The 16,412-nt window shown below is 44.8% G+C and overlaps 1 protein-coding gene and 1 non-coding gene across 3 annotated transcripts in view; both read left to right on the top strand.

Annotated features, from left to right (window-relative positions):
* Positions 1–16,412, top strand: part of SLC14A2 (solute carrier family 14 member 2) — a 736,943-nt gene that overhangs the window by 583,992 nt on the left and 136,539 nt on the right. The window lies entirely within an intron of this gene.
* LOC114810763 lies at positions 4,255–4,392 on the top strand. Its single transcript, XR_003758457.1, has one exon. It is a non-coding gene; the product is annotated as a small nucleolar RNA SNORA7 (small nucleolar RNA).

Raw genomic sequence — 16,412 nt, 5'->3', positions numbered from 1 at the left:
AGTAGCGAGGTGATGTAGGAGGTGCAAAACAACAGAATTAGCAAACATTTCCTTCCATATCTAGCTTAGAGTAAATGATGGAATCTCACATGGCCAACAACAGAAGAGCCCCTCCTAAACCCACCCTACTGGTACCATCCACTCTCTCTCCCCTGCCAGTCATGTGCCAGTAAGGGCACAGAATACAATGAGCAAGTAGTGGGGTAGGGTTGCAGCATGCTGCAAAGGGCACCTGATGGATTTTAAAAGCTGGACCCATTTGCAGCCAAAGTGATGTCAGCAAAGAGTGAATGGGAGGTTCTGGTGTGATTACCCAGAAGCCTTTGTTGTCCACATTAGCCTGCTCTTTTACAGGATTCCTGTCTAGGCTGTTTACCTCAAAGAAGGCCTCATGTTGTCCTTCAGTCAAAAAACTTCAGTGATGGCATAGCTCCAACAGGCCAAACCAGGACTAAAACCCAGAGCCTCATGATTCCTTGAGCAGTGCTTTTTCTACTGACTCCACTCAATAAAAGCTAATGAAGCAATCAGGCTACAATCTATATCTCATCCTCCCCAATTTCCATCCTCAGGACCTGAGTTGCTGCCAGGATAAAAGGTTCCATTTTCAGAGCCCCAAATTCCCACTGTGGGCAGGTTTTCTGCATGCCTATTGTGTGCACAGCTTTGTACCATTGTCATTCGAGAGTACAATAAAGGTTAAGAGCACAGTTTCTGCCTTCAAGACACTTCCAATCTAATGGGGGATATTGACACAAATCACTGCTGCATAAAAGGGAATAGAGAAAGGAAACATGACTGAGAAGTGGACAACCAAGGAAAGGGAAGGCAGGAAATAATTTACAGCACTGCAAAAATATCTGCTTATTTGGCATTCTTTAACTGTGCTTTTAAGTTTGAGAAGGCAGTAGTTTCTATTCCACTCCCTTAAGGAATTTTTCACTTGACTTTCCATTTCCCCTTCTGAGAAATAAAGAAAATCCTTGCCTTTTCCCCTATTCCACCCTCAGGTTAGTATCCCAGAGAATTGTGAGTGAATGTCTGTGAAGGGTTTTGAATGAAATAATTGTAATTATGGCATTAAGCATTTACTATCTGCCAAGCACTGTACCATAATGGGGTAGACTCCCAGGCCCATGTTCTAGCCACTAGGCCTTGTTAGCTTAGGAGGAGCCAAGTGTACAAGTTGGGGTGTAGTGGGAGAAGAGAGGGAAAAAGTAAAGAGGGAGTTGATGGAAAGTCTTGCCATCAATGAATAGGGGCTCTGTTCCATGTAGAGAGAAATGGGTAACCATTGGAAAGTTTTGAGGGGAGGGAGCATATATTTTAAATGATGTTTTCAGACTTCAAGTTCATTGTGGGAAAGGATCAATGCACACAGTAAGTGCTCAATAAATATGATTGAATGAATGAATGAGTTAAATTTATTGAGCACTTACAGTGTAACAAGATAGCAGTGTTGGAGGACACGTTCCCTGCCTGCAAAGAGCTTAGAGTTAGTTGAGTTCCTGTGTGCAGAGCACTGTACTAAGCACTTGAGGGTGTACAATAGGACAATAAACAGATACATTCCCTGCCTACAGTGAGCTTACAGTCTACAGGGGAAAACAGATATTGATATAAATAAATAAATGAGTAAATTACAGATATGGACACAAGTGCTGCGGGGCTAGGAACGGAGAATGAATCAAGGGAACAAGTCAGGGAGATGCAGAAGGGAGTGGGAGAAGAGGAAAGGGGGCCTACTCAGGAAGGTCTCTTGGAGGAGACTTCAGTGAGGTTTTGAAGTGGGGGAAGAGTCATTGTCTGTCAGATATGAGGAAGGAGGATGTTCCAGGTCAGAGGCGGGACATGGGCAAGAGGTTGGCAGCGAGAGAGATGAGATTGAGGTACAGTGAGAAGGTTAGCACCGGAGGAGTGAAGAGTGTGGGCTGGGTTGTCCTGGGAGAGTGGTGAGGTGAGTAGGAAACTAGCGAGGGAGAGGGGGAAACGTGTCTACCGATTCTGTTGTATTGTCCTCTCCCAAGCACTTTGTACAGTGCTCTGCATGCATTAAGTGCTCAATAAATACCATTGATTGATGGATCGATTGATGTTTTCAGAAGATGACGTGGGCACGAGAATGCAGGATGGGCTGAGACAATAAGAGGATGGGGGGCTGGGAGACTGGTAAAGAGACTCATCGGAGAGTCCAGGAGGGAGGTGAAGAGAGAGTTTGAACCCTGGAAGGGAGTGTTGATAAAGGGCAGGGAGGAAAGGGGCAGATCCAAGAAACATTGTGGAGGGAAAACCGGTGCCAGGACAGAGAGACAGATGCAGTGAAAGATAAAATAAGTCGGAGGTCACCACAGTAGGATTGGAAGGGACTGGCAGGATAGGTATACCTCTCCCTGTCAGGAAACCCCTCCCTTTCCTGGAACAGTCTAGGAAGTTAAGAATTCCTACAAGAGCTCGTTGTCTCTAGACTGTAAGCTTATTGTGGGCAGGGAACTTATCTGTTATTGTTCTTTCTTACTCTCCCAACTCTTAGTACAGTGCTATGCACATAGTAAACTCTCAATAAATAGAATTGAATGAATAAATGAAAAAGATCCCTTTAACATAGCAGGAAGCGATACACAACAAAGGAGGAATTCCCTGTCCCTTGTAGGGCTTGCAGTCTCAACTCCCATTTTACAGATTAGGGAACTGAGGCACAGAAAAGTGAAGTGACTTGCCCAAGGTCACACAGCAGACAAGTGGCATAGCTGGGATTAGAACCCAGGTCCTTCTGACTCCCATTAGGCCACGCTGCTTCCGTATTACTTACATTGATATTTTCCATATATTATAAAATGCCAAGGCTTGCCCTCTGATTCAATTTGTCCTTGTCCCAAAGGTTTGCCTGGTTATCATTCATTCATTCAATAGTATTTATTGAGCACTTACTATGTGCAGAGCACTGTACTAAAGGCTTGGAATGTGCAATTCGGCAACAGATAGAGACAATCCCTGCCCAATGACGGGCTTACAGTATAATCAGGGGAGAGAGATGGACAAAAACAATACAACCTAATCACGATAAATAGAATCAAGGGGATGTACACCTCATTAACAAAATAAATAGGGTAATAAAAATATGTATAAATGAGCACAGTGCTGAGGGGAGGGGAAGGGAGAGGGGGAGGAGCAGAGGGCGGAGGGGGACCAGAGAGGGAGCAGAGGGAGCAGAGGGAAAAGGGGAAGCTCAGTCTGGGAAGGCCTCCTGGAGGAGGTGAGCTCTCAGTAGGGCTTTGAAGAGGGGAAGAGAGTTAGTTTGGTGGAGGTGAGGAGTGAGGGCATTCCAGGACAGCGGGAGATGTGAGCCAAAGGTGGAAGGCGGGATAGGCGTGAACGGTGGACGGTGAGGAGGTAAGCGGCAGAGGAGCGGAGCGTGCAGGGTGGGCAGTAGAAAGAGAGGAGGAGGGGAGGTAGGAGGGGGCAAAGTGATGGAGAGCCTTGAAGTCCAGATGCATGGTCTCAACACTCACTTGTTAACACTGTCTTTGATCTGTAATTCTACTCAAGTGCCTAGTATCTAAGCCCCTATGTGGGCCCAAGTAGATTATTTAGTGGGAGATTTAAATTTACTACTATACCCTCCACATTTAGGAGGTCTTTGAAACCTTCCACCTTGTCCATTTCAAATATAAGTGTAACTGAAGTTTCAAACCTATAGATTTATTCTTGCCCTATTTTCTGTCAAGGTAACCATAAAGATGATGATGATGATGATGATAACTGTACTATCTGTTAAGTGCTTTCAATGTGCCAAGCACTGTTCTAAGCACTGGGGTAGATACAAGCTTATCGGGTTGGACACAGACCACGTCCTAAATGCCCATTTTACAGATGAGGGAACTGAGTCACAGAGAAGTGAAGTGACTTGCTCAAGGTCCCACAATAGACATGTGGCAGAATCACGTTTAGAACCCATGACCTTTTGATTCCCAGCCCCGGGCTCTATCCACTATCCTATGCTCTGGATGTCCAGCCCAAACAGCTCTTGGGCAACCAATGTTCTTCTTCTGACCCCTCCCCAACCCGCCCCACCAAAACATGGCCCAGGACCCAGGAGTGGCATGCTCCCTATGGTCTGTGGAAAGCCTGTTGTGCTCTGAGACCAGCACTGGGCCAAGCAACCCAGAGCGGCTTGACTTAAACAGTGAGGAATTTCCATTTCCTCTTATCAGGCAATCATTGAGCGCTTATTATGTGGTGAGCACTTTACTAAGGCCCTTTTCAGGGTCATGCCTGGAGAGTTTCCAGTACTCTACCAGTCTCGATTTCAAAGGGGAGAGTCAAGCAGAGGCATACCCATTCCATTTCTAGCTTGGCCTGTGGCTAGCGAGTGGAAGGGAATCTGCTACAAGTTAAAACTCATCTGTGCTGGGCAGCAGCGGCATGGAAGAGAGTTGAGGGTGGAGACTCAAGTTTACTGTGCATAAGGAGGCAATGGTAAACCACTTTCATATTTTTACCAAGAAAACTCTATGGATACACTACCAGAACGATTGCAGATGGAAGTAGGCCCCCTTCTATTTCCCCTCCCCTCTCTCCTTCTACAGCCCCCCATACACACTGCTCCTCCGCCGCTAACCTCCTCACAGTCCCTCATTTACGCCTGTCCCGCCGTCGACCCCTGGCCCACGTCCTACCACTGACTTGGAATGCCCTCCCTCCTCTCATCTGCCAAACTAACTCTCCTTCTGTCTTCAAAGCCCTACTGAGAGCTCACATCCTACAGGAGGCCTTCCCAGACTGAGCCCTCTGCTCCTCCTCCCCTCCCCATTCCCCCTTCTCCCTCACTCTGCTCGTCCCCCTCCCTCTGCTCTTCCCCCTTTTCCTCCCCACAGCACTTGTGCATATTTGTATGTACTATTTATTACTCTATTTATTTTGTTAATGATGTGTATTTATCTATGATTCTATTTATCTTGATGATATTGACGCCAGACTACTTGTTTTGTTTTGTTCTGTTTGGTTTTGTTGTCTGTCTCCCCCGTTGTTGGGCAGGGATTGTCTCTATCTGTTGCCGACTTGTACATTCCAAGCGCTTAGTACAGTGCTCTGCACATAGTAAGCGCTCAATAAATACGATTGAATGAATGAATGAATGAATGAATGGCCCAACTCTAGGTGGGGCACAAGTGAGTTCCTCATGAACCAACCAGGTGGGGCACACCCTGACCCCTTTCTGCCCCCACCACAGCCTCTGCCCTCCCTAGCTCCTAAGGTCTTCTGGAGGTCCAGACAGACAGAACCTGAACCTGGGAGTCAGAAGGACCTTCATTCTGGTCCTGACTCTGCAGCGTGTCTGCTATGCGACCTTGGGCAGGTCACTTTACTTCTCTGGGCCTCAGTTCCCTCATCTGGAAAGTGGAGATTAAGAGAGTGAGCCCACTCTTCTTAACTTGTATCTTCTCCAGAGCTTAAAGCAGTGCTTAACAAGTACTATAATTATTGTTATTATTATTATCTTGAGAGAAGTTCAGGGTAGGGCACTTTGCTGTATAGGAATTTTCCCTTTTCCTGCCTGAATCCCCAGGGTCTGCACAGAAACCATCCTTCCCCACATCCTTGAGATCATCCAATTTCAGCTCAAGAAGGTCCACATTTGGCTGGGAAACTCATCTTGAGCTGGTCACTCCCAGGTAACAGGGCGAGGCACCTACCCCCATCCCTCTCAGAACTGCCAGAAAAATAAATGCTTGCTTCATCTGACCAAGAGAGACTTTGGGTCTGTAGCAGACTGGGAGTCTGAAGGTAATGGGTTCCAATCCCTGTTCTTCCATTTGTCTGCTGTGTGACCTTGGACAAGTCACTTCACATCTCTGTGCTTCTATTGCCCCATCTGTAAAATGGAGATGAGACTGTGAATCCCATATGGGACAGGGATTGTATCCATCTCCATTTGCTTGTATCCATCTCAGCACTTACTATAGTACTTGGCATCTAGTAAGCACTTAAATAACACAATTATTATTATCATTATAATATAGGGCACTCACAGGAGCCCTGCCAGCAAGCCGAATTCTGTAAACTGCCACCCTCCACCTCCCTGAGCAGCAGAAATGGTCAGGGAAAGTGGAGGCCTCTGTTTGCTTCCTCCTCCCTCGCCAACCCAGACCACAGCAGATTTATGGGGTCCCGCTGGCTGCTGGTGAGGTGGGTGCGGGGTTCTTCTTGGAGCTGGAGACCCTGGCTGCTGGGAAGGGCATAGGGCTCCTGAGTCTCAAGGCTGCAGGGGTTCTATCCGAGAGGGGGAGAGTTCAAGAGTGGAGCAAGGGCCCCCTACCCCAAGCACTTAACAAATAGTAATCAATCAATCGATTAATAGTATCTATTGAGAGCTTACTGTGTGCAGAGCACTGTACTAAGCGTTTGGCAAAGGATAACAGAACAATATAACAGCCATAGCCTCTGCCCACAACAAGTTTACAGTCTGTAGTCTAATCCCGGGAGTGCCTGAAGCTTCATCTGCTTTTATTGAGAAGCAGTGTGGCCCAGTGGATACAGTCCGGGCCTGGTAGTCAGAAGGATCTGAGTTCTAATCACTCACCCACCATTTGTCTGCTGTGTGACCTTAGGCAAGTCACCTCACTTCTCTGAGCCTATTGAATGAAGTTCCCTAATCTGGAAAATGAGTATTAACACTGTGTGTGAGGCCCACGTGAGACAGGTACTGTGTCCAGCCTGATTGGTTTAGATCTACCCCAGAGCTTAGTACAGTGTCTGGCATAGTGAATGCTTATTATTATTGTTATTGTTATTATTATTATTAACAAATACCCATCACTTGATCGTACTTGAGTGCTTACTGTTTGCAGAGCACTAACAATATAACCGACACATTCCCTGCCCACAGCAAGCTTATAGTCTAGAGTCTAATAACCAAAGTTAGTGTACCTGTTCTCTCTTCTACTTAGAATGTGAATCCCATGTGGGACATGGACAGTGTCCAACTCGATTCGCTTGTGTCCAACTTGATTAACTTGTATCCACCCCCGTGCTTAGAGCGGTACAGGGTACAAAGTAAGAACTTAGTAAATATCACAATTATTAGTAATTATAGTGATGATAATAATAATGGTATCTGTTAAGCACTTACTGTGTGTGCCACACACTCTACTAAGCGCTGGGGTGGATATAAGCAAATCAGTTTGGACACAGTCCTTGTCCCACGTGGGCTTATAGTCTCAATCCCTATTTTATAGATGAGGTGACTGGTGCTCAGAGAGGTCAAGTGACTTGCCTAAGGTCATATAGCAGACAAGTGGTGGAGTAGCGATTACTCCCTCTGACTCCCAAGCCCGAACTGTATTTACTAGGGCACTAGACAGCACACAAGTGGTGGAGCTGGAATTAGAACCCTTGACCTTCTGACTCCCAGGCCTGGGCTCTATACACTATGCCATGCTGTATCTATTATTATCATTATTGTTATTATTATTATTATTCTAATCTAATCTTTAAACTCCTTATGGGGAGGAGTTGTGTCGGCCTACTCTGTTGTAATCTACTCTTCCAAACTCTCTTCCTGCCACAAGATGGAGGAGATGACGTTTCCTTAAGCCAACTATCTATCATTTGATCAGTGATATTTTTGGATGCAGACCACCATACTAAGCGCTTGGGAGAGCCCAAAACAACAGAGTCGAGAGTCACATTCCCTGCCCAAAATGAGATCAGAGTCTAGAGGGGGAAACAAACATGATAGAAATAAATTATGGTTATGGACATAAGTGATACAGGGCTGAGGGAGAATGAATGAAAGGTGAATAAAGGGAGCAAATCCAAGTGTGAGGGTGATGCAGAAGGGAGTGGGAGAAGAAGAAATGAGGGCTTAATCAGGGAAGACCTCTTTGTATGCATGCAGTAAGGCTGAGAGATAGACTAATTTGTAGGACTAAATCATACCTGGGGTTTGTTGCCAAAGCAATTTTCAAATGAACAAGTGTCTTCTTGTGTCACATTTAAGGTAATCAACTATGCAAAAAGACAGGGCCAACCACCAACCCTTGCCTATTGTGTGACCTTGGACAAGCCACTTATCTTTTGTAGGCCTCAGTGTCCTCATCGGCAAAACGGGGAGTAAATTCCTCTTCTCCCTCCCTCATGGTCAGTGATGTCCCTGTGGGATGGGGACTGTGTCTGATCTGATGATGTTGATTCTACCCCAGGGCTTATTACACTCACTGCTTTGCATGTACTGAGTGCTTAACAAATAAGTTATCATTACTATTACTACTACAACCATTATGATTATTATTAATAATATTAACATTAATTATTATGATGATACTCTTAATACTGTGTGTCAAGCACTGTTCTAAGCTCTGGAGTAGATACAAGGTAACCAGGTTGTCTCACATGGGGCTCACAATCTTCATCCCCATTTTTCAGATGTGATAACTGAGGCCCAGGGAAGTGAAGTGGCTTGCCCAAGGTTATAGAGCAGAAAGGTGCCGGAGGCGGAACTAGAACCCACGTTCTCTGACTCCCAAGCCCGTGCTCTTTCTACTAAGCCATGCTGCTTCTTCATTATTATTACTACACTTGAATTGCAAGTATCTGTCAGGTACGTGCAACCCACCAAGATGTCAGAACCTGGAGCCAGAACTGGAACTGGGGAAACCCGGTGCCTGGATTTCTAAGTTGTAGGGGAAATTGGTGCTCCCTGGGAGTCCGTCCTGTGAGTCCTGCACAGTATCAATCAATTAATTGTATTTATTGAGCACTTCCTGTGCACAAGGCAGTGTACTAGGCTTTTGGGAGAGTACAACACAGCAATGTAACAGACATATTCCCTGCCCACAAGGAGTTTCCAGTCCAGAGTCTAGAACTGATTCCTGCTATCCTGAGGTGCTAGTCCAACCCAGGTCCAGGCTGTCTCCCCTGGGAGAAAGAGGGAGCAGTGTGGTCTAGTTGCTAGAGCCCAGTCCTGGGAGACCAAGGACACGAGTTCCAGTCCCAGCTCTGCCACTCACCTGCTGGGTGGCCTTGAGCAAGTCATTTCTCTGTGCCTCAATTTCCTCATCTGTACAGTGGGGATTAAGACTGTGAGCCCCATGCAGGTCAAGGAATGCTTCCAACCTGATTACTTTGTCTCAAACCCAGGCTTAGTTCAGTACCTGGCACGTAGTAAGGGCTTAACAAATACCATAAAAAACAACTGTTCTTCCTCCCTCTTAGACTGTGAGTCCAATATGGGCAGGGACAGTCTCTGATCTGGTTTTCCTTTATCCCAGCACTTAGCACAGTGCTTGGCATGCAGTAGTGATATTAGTACTATTAGTACTATTAGTACTAATATACCATATTAGACTATAATGTAGTATAATACATTATAGTAGTATACTACATAATGTACATAATATACTACATAATGTACATATACATAATACATTATGTATACATATGTATAATATATACATAATATGTATACATATACATATATACATGTACATTATGTACATAATGTACATAATATACTACATATACTACATAGTAGTATACTACATAATGTAGTATAATGTAGTATATATTGTACTATAAGGTACTATTAGTACTACAGTGATTAGACTGTAAGCTCGTCAAAGGGCAGAGACTGTCTCTGTTATCGATTTGTACATTCCAAGCGCTTAGTACAGTGCTCTGCACATAGTAAGTGCTCAATAAATACTATTGAATGAATGAATTAGTAGTAATAGTATTTATTAAGCGCTTACCTTGTGGAGAGCACTGTACTAAATGCTGAGAGAGATTACACAGGTGGGAACTGGTCACAGTCCCTATCCTTTGGGTGGCTCACAATCCATAGTAAGCGCTTAACAAATACCACAGTTACTATGTCTCAAAGTGGTTGCTCCTTTGGGAATGGGGGCCCCCTCCATGACTGCAGTGTGGATACAGAGCAGCAGATTTCCCAACTCTAGTCCTTTTGAAGAGATGGAGCCAAGAGCTCGGTTGCCGCCTCTAAGGGAAGGTGTAGTTGATGGCTGGAGAATGTTTTCTTATGACTGGATCATTTTTTTGTGTGAATTTGCATGCTTAAACGATCATTGCTGGAGAAAGAGGAGAGTGAGGAGGGGCTGCCATACACGGCAGACAGGCTGGTACTTGGAAACGGGGACTGGGACTCTGTGCAGAGAACTGGTTCTGTTTGACTGGACTGTGGAACAGAGAAGATCTGGGGTCCTTAATCCTATAGATGGAACAAACCTGCTTGCGCCCACACCCCTGTCTGCACATCTTCAGTCCTCCTGTCTCTCCCCACTCCAGTCCATACTTCACTCTGCTGCTCACAGAGTGGCTTGGAGAAGCACCATGGCTCAGTGGGAAGATCACGGGCTTGGGGGTCAGAGGATGTGGGTTATGATCCTGGCTCCACCACTTGTCTGTAGTGTGACCTTAGGCAAGTCACTTCATTTCTCTGTGACTCAGTTACCTCATCTGTAAAAAGAGGATTAAGACAGTGAGCCCCATGTGGGACAACCTGATTACCTTGTATCTACCCCAGCACTTAGAACAGTGCTAGGCACATAGTAAGAGCTTAACAAATAGCATCATCATCATAACCAGGTGGAACACAGTGCCCATGCTACATGAGCAGAACATATCTGCTATGTGACCGTGGGCAGGCCACTTCACTTCTTTGTGCCTCAGTTACCTCATCTGTAAAAGGGAGATTAAGACTCTGGGCCCCACGTGAAATAACTTGATTGTCTTGTACCTACCCCAGTGCTTAGAACAGTGCTTGACACATAGTAAGTGCTTAACAAATACCATCATTATTATGATTATTATCATATAGAATCCCCATTTTACAGATGAGGAAACTGAGACGTGGAGGATTGAAGTGATTTGCCCAAGGTCACAAAGCAGGCACCTAGCAGAGCTGGTATTGGAACTACCAGGCCGGTGCTGTTTCCTCATAGGCGGGTCATTTGTCAGTGCAAACTGTGGAATTGGTCAAGGGGAACAGGACCTAAATTCAAAAGAACCTTTAGGTCCCTAGTGAGGCAAAGTCTTATGAAATGAGGGGGTTTATCAAAGTTTTCCCTATTCTTTGTCCTTGAAAATCCCTGGGAAAAGGTTTCCATTGGAAAAATCTCTTTTTTTTAATTTAACTCGAACAGAGAATGATCTTGCCCTGACTCACCTCCAGGCGTCAGAGAGACTGTTGCCAGTTTGACAGCGGCCTGGGAAGGCTGAGTTAATTAATGTTTGTGAAAAGTATTGAGATCCTTGGGTGGCAGGCACTATATATAATTTCAAAATATTATTATTGGAAGCTGCCACAGCAGCAGTGGGCCTTTGAGGAGTGCAATTTATCTTACCCACTGGGCCCAAGGAAATGATTTTGGTTAATAGGGGCATCTCGAAGATAGAGATGTGTCCTTATTATATACACTGCAGATGTATTTCAAGTTCTTATTGGGAAGCAGGGAGAGATTAGCCCAGAACCGAAAGGAGTGATAGTGGGGAAGGGAATTTCTGTGATGTATTAAAGACAAAGTGAACAGCAGAAGAGGTGGACACATGGAGGGCAGTAATTTATAAGGTTTTCCTTCAGGCTGACAGTAAATCCAGTCCATAGCGGAGACTTGGGTGCAGTAATACCAGACCCTGTGATCTTTCGGCACATGTTTTGGCATGAGGTTTGGTGACACATGAGGTAGAGAAGGAGGAGGATAAAGCTTAGGAAAGGAGCCTAGTGGGAAGGGCACAGGCCTGGGAATCAGAGGACCTAGGTTCTCATCCCAGCTCTACTACTTACCTTATATGTGACCTTGGGCAAGTCAGTCACTTAACTTCTTTGTACCCCAGTTCCCTCCTCTGCAAAATTGGAATTCAGTACCTGTTCTCCTTCCTGCTCAGACTGTAAGCCCCATGTAGGACCTGATGATCTCATATCTATCCCAATGCTTAGTACAGTACTTGGCATATAATAGGTACTTATCAAATATCACAATTATAATGAAGAGGGAGGAAGAGAAGGAGGAAGGGGAATAGGGCTTAGAGCAGGTCACCTGGCCATAAGAACCATGTGGTAGATGAAGGTGAGGAGACAGTGCCAAGTCATTTCAGTGTTTTGGAAAAAATGCAAAAGCCTCAGTGAGGACACCTCTTTTGGCTCAGCTGTGTGAGTTCAGGATAGTTGACGGGTCAGGGACTGAAGGTATTTATTTCCAGGAGGGAAACATAGCTGGCCCCCTGGTCAACTCCATTAGGGCGTCAGAGGCTCAGCTGTGTAAGGAGATGGTACCCTATTCTCCTTTGTGGTAAAGTTCTGCTCAAAGAAAGTGCAGCAGATAAATGATCAGTGATCTAGATGATTGAAGGCCAAATATCCTGTCCTTGAGGAAAAAGGGTAGGAGACTAGGAGATCCAGTCTGGCTGTCTAGTAAGTTCCTTGATAATTCCAACTCTCTCCTTTCTTTTTCCCATGAAGACATAACCTTGGTAACCCTTCCCCAGCTGAGTGGGGGATGTTTCCTAGGCAGGCCACCCAATGGTGAACTGCGCTATCCAGGACCTTTGTCTGAGTTCCACAGTTGCGAATCCAATCCCTTTAATGGGCCCTGGGATAAGGTACTATGGCTCTCTAGTTGCCTCTGGCCCTTCACATATGATTTATTTATAATGGAACCTACAGTATTCCTATGGGGACAGAGGAGGAACAGCTTAGAGGAGCAGGAAAATTTACTTTCTGCCAAGCCTAATGACAGACAATGGAGATCTCATCTTCCTTCTGCTCCTCTTCCTCCTTATCCTCTTCCCCCTCCACTTCCCCTCTTCATCTCTCTCTCGGTCTCCTTCTTGCCTGCCTCCCTCCTTCACTAACCATCCCCATCCATCCATCATCATCATCCCTATCACCATAACCGTCACCTAGTTTTCCACACCACCTTTTTTTTAAAGGGCTCAAATCCTGTACATACTTATTCTCTCACAAAATCTGCTAAAATAGGGAGGAGGCTGGTATTAGCATGCCCATTTCCCTGGTGGGGAAACTGAGGCCCAGAAAGGGCATTTCCTACACCAGGTTTAGTAGCCGATACACAATTATCTCTTCTATCTCTCCATCTCCTCTATCTCGCTGCCAATCTCTCACCCACATCCTGCCTCTGGCCTGGAATGCTTTCTTTCCTCATATGCGGCAGACAATTACTCTCCCCCATTTCCAAGCCTTTTTGAAGGCACACCTCCTCCAAGAGGCCTTCCTGACTAAACCCTTCTTTCTTCTTCTCCTACTCCCTTCTGTGTAACCCTGATATGTTCCCTTTATTCAATCCCTTTCCCAGCCCCTCAGCACTTATGTCAAGTTCCACAATTTATTTATTCATATTAATATCTGTTTCTCCCTCTAAACTGCAAGCTCGTTGTTGGCAGGGAACATGTCTGTCATATTGTACACTCCCAAGCACTTAGTATAGTGCTCTGCACACTTGCTGTATGCTAAATGAATATGCTGACTGACTGACTAATGAATAGATGCACATCCTCCAACTCCACTTCCTGGGATCTGAGAAGACTGACAGGGTCCACAGAGGCCACTGGGCCACAAGGAATCTCATTTTCAACCTTGTTACCAAAGGAGGATGCTTCTTGTCCAACCACACTCTTTTGCATCCTTTTTATTTCTGGCTCTTCATCGAACCAGTAACATGCTGGTCTGCAGCCATGGATTTTCTAAAAGAGGTAATAAAACCCATAATGAACAACGGAGATGCCAAAGTGAAAATGACAAAGAGAAACCCATAAACATTAAAATAAAAATATAAATATAAACAAGTCTGTAAACCGAACCCTGGAGGAATTTTAAAGGCTTAATGTCTCTTTATACCCCTTTCTTTTCAATACACAACTTCGAACAGAAACTCATTTAATTCTATTGCTCGCCCCATCCCCATTCCCATGAAGGAGTAATAGGTAATAACAAGAACAATTACAGTCTTCCTCTTGGTTCAAGAGATCATTTCAAAGTCTCCTGCTTGAATTTATTAGGAGGCTAGAAACGAGAAGTGCAGGTCCCAGTGGCAGTTCCAGGCTATTCTTTTTCAAGATTGTTTCTCTTTTCTTTTAAACTCCACCTGTAGCCCAGCCCACTCTGCTTCTGGCTTGTGCAGACCGGGAAAGAAGAGCCCCAAAATCTCAGCCAGCGAATCACTGTGAGACTTTAGCAGCACATCCTCCCTCCCCTCCTTGAAATCGTAGTAAGAACCACACCTCTTACAGGAAGTTTTCCGTGGTTGATTCCACCCATTATCCAGCCTAGGACCCATTTCCTTCCCTAAAAATATCCTTGTCAAGACAAAGGGAGACAACATGGCCTAGAGGAAAGAGCTTGGGAGTCAGAGGACCTGTGTTCTAATCATGGCTCCACCACTTGTCTACTGTGTGACCTTGGGCAAATCACTTAACTTCTCTTTGCTTCAGTTACCTCATCTGTAAAATGGGGTTTAAGGCTGTGAGCCCCATATAGGATATGGACTTTAACCTGATTAGCTTGTTTCTGCCCTAGAGCTCTCTACAGTACCAGGCACATAGAAAGCGCTTAAGAAACAAAAACAAAGCTTTCAGTCTCGATGAGTTTTTTCCCTGGTAGTCATAGTGGTGGTAGTAGAACTAATAATAATGGTAATGGTGATATTTGTTAAGCAGTCACTATGTTCCAAGCACTATGCTAAGTAAATTCAACATATGCAGATGGGTTAAAAATCCCTGTCCCATGTGGAGTTCACAGTCTAAGGTGGACACAGTAGGAAAAATGAAGTAATATAAATACCAAAGCAGTATTGAAGACAAAGCTACCAATGAAAGGTCCCCAAACTGTTGACTTTGTGTTACACACTTGGCTCAAGGTGATGAAGAAGTAGGGAATGAACTTCTTCAATAATGTTAGTCCTAGAGATCAGAGGTAGAGATGTCTGAAATAGCTGATTGGTGGCCAGAGTGGGCAGATTTTTAACACATCTCCTCTATCAATCAGTAATCAACAGTAGCTACTGAGCACTTGCCTGTTCAAGGAGAAGGTGCTCTCCTCCTCCCTTTGGTGTTGCCTGTTGATTATGAAGGGGCACCTGCCACATGCTAGTTTCATACTCAAAGTTTTTTTTTCTGCAGCACTGGACCAGAAATTCCTTGATTTCTCTTGTTTTCCCAGTTATAATTAGAGTCCCTTGCAGATAAAGAATACGTGTATCTCCCCTCGTGCTTAGTGCAGTATTATAGGAACTCTGGGTGTTCAATAAATACTCGATGATGATGAAATTTCTCTTCAGGTCCCATAACTTTCTAATGAAGGTAATTTTATCCCTTAAATTTGAGTTGAATCCATTCTTTGATTTGTGTTCCTACAGTATGCTGGTAATTTGTGCAGGCTGTTACTCCATTTCATCAGAAGCTCCTTAAGGGGAGGGCTCACATCTCCTACTTCTAGTATCCATTTAGTTCTGCCATACCACTATACATTTTGGCTAGAATTGGGGAACATCTGCCCGACAGTGTGAATCTGGCTATCGAGTTTGGGCTGTTGAAAGCTGCCATTTTGCATCTGTGTCAGGCAGAATTGGCTGGAGTGAGCACTGCAAAATGAGTTTTCCTTAACATAAGGAGTTGAAAAAATGCAACCCAATCAATTGATGAATGGTATTTATTGAGTGTATACTACTTATAGAGCACTGTGCTATATGCTTGGGAGTGTTAGTAGGCATGATGCCTACCTATAAGGAGCTGACATTCTAGAAATAAATTGTGGAGATGGGCCTAAGTGTTGTGGGAATGAGGGTGGGGTAAATAACAAGTATCTAAAGTGATCACATCTAAGTGCACAGATGATGCAGCAGGGAGAGGGAGTAGAGGAAATGAGGGCTTAATCGAAGAAGGCCTCTTGAGGGATATTTGTTTCCAGTAAGTCTTTGAAAGTGGAGAGAGTGCTGGTCTGTCAAGTATAGATGGGAAGGGAGTTCCATAATAATAAAAATAATAAAAATTATGGTACTTGTTAAGTACTTACTAAGTGCCAAGCACTTTCTTTCTAAGAGCTGGGGTAGATAGAAGTTAATCAGATTGGACACAGTCCCTGTCCCACATGGGGCTCACACTCTTATTCCCGATTTTGCAAATGAGATAACTGAGGCCCAGAGAAATGAAATGACTTGCCCAAGATCACACAGCAGGGAAGTGGTGGAGTCAGGTTTAGAACCCAGATCCTTCTGACTATTCTATCCACTAAATCATGCTGCTTCTCCTAGTCCTAGTTAATCCACGTCAGGAGAGGGGATTTAAGAAAGGCGTCAGCAGCAAGATAGATGAGACCAGAGCACAGTGAGCAAGCTGGGGCTAGAAGAGTGAAGTACATGGGCTGGACTGTTGAAGGAGATCAG

The sequence above is a fragment of the Ornithorhynchus anatinus genome, chromosome 3 (assembly GCF_004115215.2).
Source record: "Ornithorhynchus anatinus isolate Pmale09 chromosome 3, mOrnAna1.pri.v4, whole genome shotgun sequence".
NCBI classification, from domain to species: Eukaryota; Metazoa; Chordata; class Mammalia; order Monotremata; family Ornithorhynchidae; genus Ornithorhynchus; species Ornithorhynchus anatinus.
Note: the sequence above shows the minus strand (reverse complement) of the source record. Positions and strands in the feature narration are given on the sequence as shown.